This window comes from Cherax quadricarinatus, unplaced genomic scaffold (assembly GCF_038502225.1).
Source record: "Cherax quadricarinatus isolate ZL_2023a unplaced genomic scaffold, ASM3850222v1 Contig6, whole genome shotgun sequence".
In the NCBI taxonomy this organism is placed as follows: Eukaryota; Metazoa; Arthropoda; class Malacostraca; order Decapoda; family Parastacidae; genus Cherax; species Cherax quadricarinatus.
In genome coordinates, this window is record NW_027195032.1 from 458,091 (window position 1) to 471,340 (window position 13,250).

A 13,250-nucleotide genomic window follows, 5' to 3' on the forward strand; every position below is an offset into this window, starting at 1 on the left:
TGTGTGTATATACTCATCTAGTCATCTAGTTGTGGTTACAGGGGTCGAGTCTCAGCTCCTGGCCGAGCCTCTTCACTGGTGCGTGTGTGTGTGTGTGTGTGTGTGTGTGTGTGTGTGTGTGTGTGTGTATGTGTGAAATGTACCACGTTCATAAGAGCTTGACAAAGCTCCTGGAAAACAAAACGTTGCCACAATAAAATGCTACGTTAGCTGCGTCTTGTATCTATTTCCCTATAATTTTGTTTGTAATTCTTTCGTTATTATCGAAGTATTTGTAATTGTCTGTGAACAAGTTACATACATCACAGTAATTGTTTACAAGACTTGGAAGTTGATGGAAAACATACAAGTGTTTTTTTATTATGCTACACGAAGATTAATTACCCATGTGTAACAAATATTTTGAACCTCCATTAACTGATTCACCGAGCAAACAGCCAACCTACTACTACTACTACTGCATCTGCTGCTGCTGCTACTACTACTACTGCATCTGCTGCTGCTGCTACTACTACTACTGCATCTGCTGCTGCTGCTACTACTACTACTGCATCTGCTGCTGCTGTTACTACTACTGCTACTACTGCTTCAGCTGCTGCTGCTACTACTACTGCTTCAGCTGCTGCTGCTACTACTACTGCTACTACTGCTTCAGCTGCTGCTGCTACTACTACTGCTACTACTGCTTCAGCTGCTGCTGCTACTACTACTGCTACTACTGCTTCAGCTGCTGCTGCTACTACTACTACTACTACTGCTTCAGCTGCTGCTGCTACTACTACTGCTTCTGTTGCTGCTGCTACTACTACTACTACTGCATCTGCTGCTGCTGCTACTACTACTGCTTCTGTTGCTGCTACTACTACTACTACTACTGCTTCTGCTGCTGCTACTACTACTACTACTACTGCTTCTGCTGCTGCTGCTACTACTACTACTACTGCTTCTGCTGCTGCTACTACTACTACTACTACTACTACTACTACTACTACTGCTTCTGCTGCTGCTACTACTACTACTACTGCTTCTGATGCTGCTACTACTACTACTACTGCTTCTGCTGCTGCTACTACTACTACTACTGCTTCTGCTGCTGCTACTACTACTACTACTGCTTCTGCTGCTGCTACTACTACTACTACTGCTTCTGCTGCTGCTGCTACTACTACTACTACTACTGCTTCTGCTGCTGCTACTACTACTACTACTGCTTCTGCTGCTGCTGCTACTACTACTACTGCTTCTGCTGCTACTACTACTACTACTACTGCTTCTGCTGCTGCTGCTGCTACTACTACTACTGCTTCTGCTGCTGCTACTACTACTACTACTGCTTCTGCTGCTGCTGCTACTACTACTACTGCTTCTGCTGCTTAACTACTAATACTACTGCTTCTGCTGCTGCTACTACTACTACTACTGCTTCTGCTGCTGCTGCTACTACTACTACTGCTTCTGCTGCTGCTGTTACTACTACTGCTTCTGCTGCTGCTGCTACTACTACTGCTTCTGCTGCTGCTGTTACTACTACTGCTTCTGCTGCTGCTACTACTACTACTGCTTCTGCTGCTGCTGCTGCTACTACTACTGCTTCTGCTGCTGCTGCTACTACTACTGCTTCTGCTGCTGCTGCTACTACTACTACTGCTTCTGCTGCTGCTACTACTACTACTGCTTCTGCTGCTGCTGCTACTACTGCTTCTGCTGCTGCTGCTACTACTACTACTGCTTCTGCTGCTGCTACTACTACTACTACTACTGCTTCTGCTGCTGCTACCACTACCGCCTCCGCTGCCGCCGCCACTACCACTGCTCTCCTCTGCCGCTGCTACCACTACCGCTCTCCCGCTGCTGCTGCTACTACTACCGCCTCTGCCGCTGCTGCTACTACCACTGCCTCTGGGCTGCCGCTGTTACTACCACCGCTTCCGCTGCCGCTACCATCACCACCGCCTCCCGCCGCTGCTGCCACTACTACCACCGCTCTGGCCGCCGCTGTTACTACCGCTTCCGTTGCCGCTCACCACCACCGTTTCCCGCTGCCGCCAATACCACTGCCTCCCGCCGCCGCCACTACTTCACCACCGCTTCCCGCGCCGCTTTTCGTTACTACCACCGCCTCCCGCGTCGCTGCACCACTACCGCCTCCCCGCTGCCGCTGCCACTACTACTTCACTGCTTCTGCTGCTGTTACTACCACTGCCTTCCTGGCTGCTGCCACTACTACTACCGCTCTGCTGCTGCTGCCACTATCACTACTGCCTCCTGCTGCCGCTACTACCACTACTACTACTGCTCTGCCGCCGGGCCGCTACCACTACTACTGCTTCTGCCGGCCATGTTACTACCACCGCTCAGCTGGCTGCTGCTACTACTACCGCTTCCAGCCGTTGTTGCTACCACCACTGCTCCAGCCGCTGCGCCACTACTACTGCTTCTGGCTGCTGCCGCTGCCGCTGCCACTACTTCACCGCTTCCAGCCACTGCTACCACTACCGCTCTGCTGCTGCTGCCACTACTTCACCGCTTCCAGCTGCTGCAATACTACTGCTTCTGCTGCCAGCCGCTACTTACTACCGCTTCTGCTGTTGCTGCCGCCACTACTGCTTCTGCTGGGCTGCCGCTACTACTACTGCCTCAGCCGCCGCCGCTACTACCACCGCTCCTGCCGCTGCTGCTACTATCACTGCTCTGCCGCTGCTGCCATCACTACCACTACCGCTTCTGCGGCCGATGCTACCATCACTACTGCAGCCCCGCAGCCGCCGCTGTTACCACTACTACCACACTACTGCCTTCCCCGCTGCCGCTGCTACCACTACTACCACTCGTTCTCTGGGCTGTTGCCCTGTTACCACCACTCACTACTACCGTTTTGCTGCTGCTACTACCACTGCCTCCGCTGCTGCTACATTAATACTGCTTCTGCCAAGGTTGCTGCTACCATCGTGGTTTCCTGCTGCTGCCACTACTACTCACTGCTCTGGCTGCCACTCACTACTACTGCTTCTGCCACCACTACTACTGCTTCTGCTGCCTCTACACTACTCACTGCTTATGCCAACACACTGCTTCCTGCATCACTGCTCTCGCCTACCACTACTATTACTTAACACATTTCACTACTTCTTCTTCAGCAGCCAAGCTGCTACTGCTTCTGCTGCTGTGCTGCTACCATTGCTACTGGCTACCATTACCACTGCTCTGCTGCTACCATTTGCTCCCGCCACTACTACTACTACTGCTTCTGCCGCTACACTACTACCGCCTGCCCCCTGCTACTACTCATTGTCACCGTTCTGGCCACTGCTGCTGCTGCTACTACTACGCTCTGCTACTACTACTACTACTTATCACTGTCTGCCATACTACTGCTGCCCTGTCACACTTAATGATGGAGCTTGCTGCTGCTACTGCTGCTGCTACTACTACTATTACTACTGGCTACTTCAGCTACCACTAATACACTACTACTACTGCTTCTGATGCTGCCAGCTACCACTACTGCTTGATGCACACTACTACTACTACCGCTTCTGATGCCAACAACATTAGTACTGCTTCCCACTGCTGCTGCCACTACTACTGTCGCCACGCACTACCACTGCCACGCCCCGCTGCCACTATCATTCACTACTGCTTCTGCTGCTCTGCCACTACTACTACTGCTTCTGCTGCTGATGCTACTACTACCACTGCTTCTGCCACAAGGCTGTTACTTACTATCACTACTGCTTCCGAAAGTGCCACTACTACCATAGCCTCCTTTTGCAGCCAAGCCAAGCTGTTACTTTACTACTACTACTACTACTGCTTCCTGCTGGCTGCCGCCAGTCGCCACTACTAATGGGCTTCCATGTTCTGCACTACCAATTACTACTACCGTCTCTTGCTGCTGCTACCACTACTGCTTCTGGCTGCCACTTTACTACTGCCTCTGCCAGCTGCCGCTACTACTGCTTCCGCTGCTGCCAGCCACTACTGCTTCGCTGCCACTCACTACTACTACTGCTTCTGCTAAGGTCTACTACTACTAGCTTCCACAGCTCTGCTACGCACTCATTGGTCTCCATAATACCAGCCACTGTCTCATACTATCACTGCTTCTGCCGGCCATCATTGTCAGCCACAACCATCACCACGACTTGCTTTCTTCCAGCTGCTGCCGTCGCTCTGCTAAGGCCGTCACTGCTTCCCATGCCGCTACCACCACTACTGCTTCTGCTACCATCGTTTCGCCATTTACCAATACCACTTCCCATCGTTTCCGCTGCACTACCACACGCTGCCCTGCCACTACCACTTATTGCTTCTACCAATGTGCTGCTGCTGCCACTACCACTACTGCCTCTTCGCGCCACCACCAATCATCACCAATGCTCTGGCCGCTACCACCGCTGCCCGCCACTAATACCATTGCTCACCGCTGCTGCCACCGCTGCTGCACCACTACCATTAATACTGCTCAGCCTACCACTACCACCACTGCCTTCCCGGCCGCTGCTGCTAATACTGCGCCGCTTCTGGGTTGCCACGCTGCCACTACTACTACATCGCCGTTGCTGCCACACTACCACCACTGCTTCCAAGGCGCCCACTACTACTACTGCCTGCTGCCAGCCACTACCACTAGCACCACCACCGCTGGCTGCGCCTGACACACGCCCCACTGCCCCTGGGCTGGGCTGGCCACTTCACTGCTGCCACCACTACCAACGCCGCTGCTCTGGCTGCCACTACCACTACCATTGCTCTGGTCCTGCTGCCGCTTCAGCCGGCCGCCGCCACTCACCACTACCACTACCACTACCACCACCGCTCTGCTTCCTGCCGCCACTGCTCTGCTGTTGCTGGCTACTACTCAGCACTACCACCACTACCACTACTACTACTACTACTACTCTGCCGCTGCCGCTGCTACCACTACCACCATTACCACCGCTGCCGCTGCTACCACTACTTCACCACCACACCATTGCTCTGGGCCTCCCCGCTGCTACTTCGGTCACTACCACTGCCAGCACTCCTACTACTACTACTCTGCTCCCCTGCTGCCGCTACCACCACTACTGCTCTGGCCGGGCTGCCGCTACTCTACTCACCGCTCTCCTGCCACACTCACTCACTTCACTGCTCTCGCCGCTTCCCAACACACTGGCTACGCCTGCCAAGGCTACCACGACACCAGCTCCTGCTGCACCAGCCACTCCCACTCACTCACTTCAATACTACTACTGCTCTGCCGCTGCTGCTGCTACCACTACTACCACCACTACTACTACCATTACCGCCACTGCTCTGGGCTGCTTCTTACCACCACCACCGCTCTCCCAAGGCTGCCGCCACTACTCACTACTGCTTCCTGGCTGGGCTACCACCACTGCCTTCCACTACCACCACTGTACTCTCTGCCTCCCTGCCAGGCCGCCGCTGCCACCACTGCTCTGCTGCCGATGCTGCTGCCACCACCACTCACTACTCACCACCACCGCCACCACACCACCACTACTGCTCCTGGGCGCGCCGGCCACTTCACTTCACTCACTGCCTGGGTCACCACTGCTTCTGCTACCACTATCACACCACGCTCACTGCCACCACTCACTACTGCTGCCCTGCTACTACTACTTCATTGCTAGCACTGCTGGCTGCCAATGCCACTGCCACTACCACCGCCACCGCTGGGCTACTACCACTACCACTGTCTCTGCCTCATCACCGCTGCTCCCAAGCACTACCACCATTGCTTCCCACCGTCGCTGCCATTGCTGGCTGCACCATCATCACTCACTGCCTGCTGCTTCTGCCACCACCACCACCACCACCACCACTACCACCAGGCCACAACACCACTACCACTGACTGCTCTGCCTGCCGCTGCCACCATCACCACTCCCGCTGCTGGGCTACCACTCACCACTGCCTCCACTGCCGCTTTTTTCACTACCACCGCTTCTGCTGCTACTCACTACTACCACTGCCTCCGCTAATACCATCACTACTGCCGCTCGCCACTCTACTGCTTCTCTGGCTGCCACTACTAATACTCTGCTGCTGCCATCACTACTACTACTACTACCGGCCGCTGCCTCTGCCGCTACCACCACTACCGCCGCCGCTCCCGCTGCCACTACTCACCACTCCCGCTGCCGCTACCACTACTTCACCACCACCACTGGCTGCTGCTTCCGCGCCACCAATACCACCACTCGCTCTGCTGCCACCACTACCACTACCGCCGCCACTACTCCCACCACCGCTCTGCTGCCACTTCACCACTGCACCACTGCTGCAACCACTACTTCACCGCTTCCAGCTGCTACTTCACTAACACTACCTTACTGGGCTTCTGCTGCTGTTACTACCACTGCTTATGCTGCCAAGACCCACTGCTCTCTGCTGCACACTGCTTCGCTGCTACTACTACTGCCTCCCACACATCACTGTCAGCTGCTACCACCGGCCGCTGCTGCCACCACCACCACTGCTTCCACCGCTGCCACTCACTCACCACCGGCTCTGGCTGCTAATTCCACTACCGCTGCTACCACTACTACTACCACTGCCTCGCCTGTCCCGGGATGCTACTGCTACTACTAATTTCACTGGCTCTTGCTGCTGCTACCATTACTACCACTGCCTCTGCCGCTGCCGCACCACTACCACTGCTCTGGCCACTACCATCACTACTACCACTGCTGCTGCTACCACCACTACTGCTCTGCCACCACCACCACCACCACCACCACCACCACTACCACCACCACCACCGCCAAACTACTACTACTACTGCTAAAACTACTACTACTACTACTGCTAAAACTACTACTACTACTGCTAAGACTACTATTACTACTACTAAAATTACTACTACTACTACTGCTAAAGCTACTAGTGCAACTAATGCTAAAACTACAACTACTGAAAGTACTACTATTAAAACTACTACTACTATACTACTACTACTATACTACTACTACTATACTACTAAAACTACTAAAACTACCACTAAAACTACTACTAAAACTACTTCTACTGAAACTACTACTACTACTAAAACTACTACTACTACTACTAAAACTACTACTAAAACTACTACTACTACTACTAAAACTACTACTAAAATTACTACTACTAAAACTACTACTACTGCTAAAACTACTAATACTACTAAAACTAATACTACTGCTAAAACTACTACTACTGCTAAAACTACTACTAATGCTAAAACTACTACTACTGCTAAAACTACTACTACTACTACTACTAAAACTACTACTACTGCTCAAGCTACTACTACTGCTAAAACTACTACTACTTCTAAAACTACTACTAAAACTACTACTACTACTAAAACTACTATTACTAAAACTACTACTACTACTACTAAAACTACTACTACTGCTAAAACTACTACTACTGCTAAAACTACTACTACTAAAACTACTACTACTAAAACTTCTACTACTACTAAAACTACTACTAGTGCTAAAACTACTACTACTGCTAAAACTACTACTACTGCTAAAACTATTACTACTGCTAAAACTACTACTACTAAAACTACTACTACTAAAACTTCTACTACTACTAAAACTACTACTAGTGCTAAAACTACTACTACTGCTAAAACTACTACTACTGCTAAAACTACTACTACTGCTAAAACTACTACTACTGCTAAAACTACTATTACAGCTAAAACTACTACTACTTCTAAAATTACTACTACTACTACTAAAACTACTACTACTAAAACTACTACTACTAAAACTACCACTAAAACTACTACTACTTCTAAAACTACTACTACTGCTAAAACTACTACTACTACTAAAACTACTACTACTGCTAAAACTACTACTACTGCTCAAACTACTACTACTGCTAAAACTACTATTTCTACTAAAGCTACTGCTACTGCTAAAACTACTACTACTGCTCGAACTACTACTACTGCTCAAACTACTACTACTGGTAAAACTACTACTACTGGTAAAACTACTACTACTAAAACTACTACTACTAAAACTACGACTAAAACTACTACTACTACAAAAACTACTACTAAAACTACTACTGCTAAAACTACTACTACCTCGGGTTCAATCCTTCACCAAGATTAAAATTATTAATATTAAAATGTATATCATGGGATGACCATGTTTCCCAGAACACAAATTATGAGAAGCCAAAACTGCAGCAAAAGTGATGAAAAAATCTCTTAGAACTTCTGAATCCGTGAAAACTTTTAACAGAACTTTATTTTCAGGCTTCCCCCTGGGTCCGTGCCCTCCTGCTACTGCCCCAGCTAGTGCCCCTGCCCCTGGCGAGGGTAGCAAGAAAACAAGTGTGGAATTCGAGTCACCAAAGCATTATTACTCAGGCCTCTCAGGACTTTGGGTAGTTTCAAATTTAGGTTGGATAAGTACATGAGTGGGAAGGGTTGGATTTGAGAGGGACTTGCACATCACCAAAGCATTATTACTCAGGCCTCTCTGTTTTACCCTAAGCTTGAAATTCAAGCCATTAAGCATTTCCACTCTGGCGCCTCTGCCTTGCCCCTGGCGTGGAATTCGTCGCCAAGCGTTACCAATGAGGCCTCCCTGCCCTTTCCCTGGCGTGGAATTCGTCACCAAGCATTACCAATCAGGCCTCCCAGCCCTTCCCCTGGCGTGGAATTCGTCGCCAAGCATTACCAATCAGGCCTCCCTGCCCTTCTCCTGGCGTGGAATTCGTCACCAAGCATTACCAATCAGGCCTCCCAGCCCTTTCCCTGGCGTGGAATCCGTCACCAAGCATTACCAATCAGGCCTCCCAGCCCTTCCCCTAGCGTGGAATCCGTCACCAAGCATTACCAATCAGGCCTCCCAGCCCTTCCCCTAGCGTGGAATCCGTCACCAAGCATTACCAATCAGGCCTCCCAGCCCTTTCCCTGGCGTGGAATCCGTCACCAAGCATTACAAATCAGGCCTCCCAGCCCTTCCCCTGGCGTGGAATCCGTCACCAAGCATTACAAATCAGGGCTCCCTGCCCTTCCCATGGTTTTTAATTCAAGGCACCAAGCATCACTTGACCAGGGTAAGAAGGCAGTTGTTTTCAAGCGACTTGCAGAGCAAACGAGAGAAGCCAAGTGCGAACTTTCTTGACACTGTACCTGCACTGCTGTCTCTCTCTGAGAAAGGTCAAGATATTATTGAGACTAAAAGAGTAGAAGAGAATGTTTGGTCTCCTACTCAGTAGAGCGACTGAAGTTGACGCTATTCAGCGGAGGAAGTGAATGTATTTAGCGAAAGTGGAAATGAAGTTAGAGATTATTTTTGAATAAGGAAATGCAGAAATGGTGAAGCATATTAATTTTATGTTGCTAATGATGGGAAATGTGATTTTAGTTTCGCAGTGCTTTCGTAAACTGGTGATATCACGATATGCAAAACATCCACTGTGAAAAATGAGCTTCAACCACATTATCAAGGAACTGTGAAAATAATAGAAGAGCTAAAGGCTTATAAAACCAAGATAACACCACATGGAAATAAATGGTATAAAATACCGACACAATGGAAAATTAAACACATGCAGTTTAATGTGATCCTTTATTGACAACGTTTCGCCCACACAGTGGGCTTTTTCAAGTCACACACAGATCTGTTTGTGACTTGAAAAAGCCCACTATGTGGGCGAAACGTTGTCAATAAAGGATCACATTAAACTGCATATGTGTTTATGTTTCCATAACGCCACATGGTCAACACACGAGACTTCACCCGTCTGTTTATAATGATGCGGGTGAGATAGTCAAGGACTTGTCAAACATTGCTTAAACTCTTCTCAAATTTTATTAATTATAAATGAATCTAATCGGTATAATCCTAAACCAATATTCATTTTAAAATATGTGGCTTTTAAGCAGGCTGCCTAGCTTTTGAGGCAGCTGTAGTCGAATGTTTAGAACGTCACTTGTGGAACATTGCCAGAATCTCCTGACGTGGTTTCGAAACCTACTGTCGGTAGGTTGTCCTGGTCTAGTCGCTTGTCACCTTTCCCGGGTACCATAGTGAATCCATCCTGGCGCTTATGGCTGTTAACGGGCCTGTTATATCTCAGATTCCCATTCTGTGGTCGCTGAAAGGTGTTGATGGGGTCGTCCGAGGAGGAGTTGGAGAGAGGGTGTAGAAGAGAACTTGACTGAGAGCGTTCATGACTCTGGGAATCATAGTAACATCGTTGCAGACAATCCACGGAACGGGTGTGGTTTGAACCCATAGCGATTGAGTCCTTAAACTCCAGACCAGTGCGTTAATCACTGGGTCAGCTGGCTCTAATACAATTGGATGAATCATGTAAGAACCAGCTGGCCCAGTGGCTTACGCAATGGCCTTGAGTTTAAGGGCTCACTTGCCATAGGTTCGACCCCAACCTGTTCTGTGGTCTGATTGAGAAAGGGGGTAGAGAATGGTTTGACACAGAAGAAATCTTTATTACTCTTTCTCGCTCTCTGTAGAGCTTAATGAAGCTTACCTATAATTATGGTTTTACGCTGCACTGTTTTCCAAAAGCATTTGTGGTATGTGCTTGAGAATCCTTCCGACATGTATGAGCCTGTCAGTGACGATATTTGAATTTTGGGATTTGAAGTGCTGTGGGAGTGTGAGCAAGGTGGGAATTATATAGGGATTCAGAGTAAATCATTTACACCAACTTTAACCCTGGATGTGGGAAGTACAATTTCTGCATCCTGAATAATGGATGAGGCAGACGCAGTCGGCGTACTTCTGGCAAGATAGTCACTGAATGACTGATGGTTAATGTGTTTACCTTTTTTGTGTGTCTCTTTACCCTGGTGGGAGAAGTGGTAAAAACAGAATTTAATCATAACATGTCACCGCTCGGCAGAAGACTCGATAATGAACATTAACTTTTGCAATTACCTGATGCAGTAACAGATTGGACATAATCACATGGAGGACTGAATATAACTCTAGGGCCAGACTGTCCAAACACGTTATACTTCATTCCTCCGTGTATTCCTAACTTCTTTCTCTCACTTGACAGTGAGAGAAAGAACTAGTATATAGAAATTAGAATACAGAGACCACTATGCCTTGATGAACGACCCACTCTAGTGCTTTATTGAAAAAAAATTCCTGTATAAATTCTCTTCTTTTATATTAAGCAACTCTCCGCTAATTCTAGTAAGAGACATATGTATTTGTAGTCGTGGCTTCCTGATTGTCTCAAAAATTTATTTACTTGAAACATTAAGACAATACCCATATAAAACTAAAAACTTTCTTACTCATTCCTATTTAATAATCTCGCTGTGGCAACATCCATCAAGGAAACTGCCCATTTCAAAGCTGCGAGTGCACGTCACTCTACAGATTTCCTCTTAGCTGTTCCAATTTTGGCAGTAGGTACACGATTTTACCCATAGAGGCATCGTATTTCGATTGCTTTTTCCTCTGTTGCCTCAGTTCACACTGAATATGAGCATATTTGCAGTAAGGCGTGAGCTAACTAGGACTCAAAGGTTCAGCATGCAAAGTCAGCAACATCATCAATACACAAATAAGTCGGACGTTTCGGTCCGACTTGAACCATTTACAAAGTAACACTAACAAAAAGGAGAGAAGGGAGTATATATAGGCTAGCAGACATCTTACTGACTGGTCTTCTGCTAAACGTGTCTACTTCTAACGTTCACAGTCGCCGTCTGGTTGAATCCTCCCTGATACACAACTTTCTTTGTATGAATCTTAGTCCTGGCTTTGTGTAGATGCCTTCCTTTCTCATTACATTGTAAAATGCTCCAGACTTCAGAACACCCGTGACAACCTGATTTTTTTTTCCCTTCTCCCTTTTCCCCTTTCCTCTTTCTCCTTTGGGTTTTCTTTCCTCTGCCTTGGGTATTTGGTCCTTCATCATTATTCCCCCCCTCCTTTGTGATCTTGTTCCTACCATTTGTGGGCTCCTAGATCCCTCACAGTGCTCCTTTTTCTTAGTATTTTACTGACTCTACTATTACTACTACTACTACTACTACTACTACTACTACTACTACTACTACTACTACTACTACCTCTAGCACTACCTCTCTTCCTCCTTTCCTACTACCTCTCTTATCCCGTCCCTGTCTGCTGGCCATTATATACTCCCTCCTCTCCTATTTGTTAGTGTAACTTTGTAAGTGGTCCAAGTCGGACCGAAACGTCGTCGTAAGCTCCACTCTTCTATGTGCGAGTTATTTGTGTATTGTTCCAGTCACGATATTGTGCCTTTTTTCTTTTGTTATTCATCAATGGGAACTTGGTTAATGTAAGGTGACCAGCCGAGAGAAGGAACCCCCAGCTTCTAGCATCCTGAAAACCCAGTGATCCCGCTGACGACCCTGATGGGATCGCAATCTATCTGTGGAAGAGCGGCACAGAGCTAGACTGAGACTAGGCTTGTGTATCCACTCTGGCTGCCACCAGTATCCGTTATTGTTTTGGGCAACAGGGAGGCGGAAGCTGCTGATCACAGAGATCAAACTCAGCAAACATAGAGGCCATTATTCTGATCGGTATTATTCTGATCGGTATTATTCTGATCACACAAGTAGGGATTACAGAAAAGCATATGTGAAGTGAAGGGTAAATATCCCACGTGGTATACACATCTGACGTTTGGATTCTTACTGTTCTGTGTATATGCTAATTTATTAAATTTTATTTCTTCGCCTCATCTGTGGATACATTAATACCTGTACCAGGATTCCACTCTCAAATACTTTGAAAAAATGAAAACATTCCATGCCAATTAGCAGAGAATTTATAAATGACCATAAAGATAAAAAATCTTAATTGACGAGTTTTAAATCAGAAATTCAAAAAAGACAGCTCGAAAAAACGCCATATTTAGTTATAACTCTGGCCGTCATTTTCTGGCTCGTTTTGTTTCTCGTTTTGTAAATGTGTTTAAGATTAGTAAGTATTATTAATTTTATCTGAGGCATTTCGGGGTCTATTTTTTTAATCTTTGTAACATGCCTAATGAACTGTTACTCCATAAATATTTTCGTTGTTGATAAATGGTTCAGAGAACCGATAAATTAGACCACACGGTGGCTTCGTCAGTCAATTTCAGAGAAGAACAGTGAAGATCAGAAGGAGTTTAAGGTGAACAGTCCCTCATTTTGAAGTCGATATAATCAGTCTATCAGTCAGGGTAGGAATACATCATATGTGCGAAGTAAAGGATTATATACT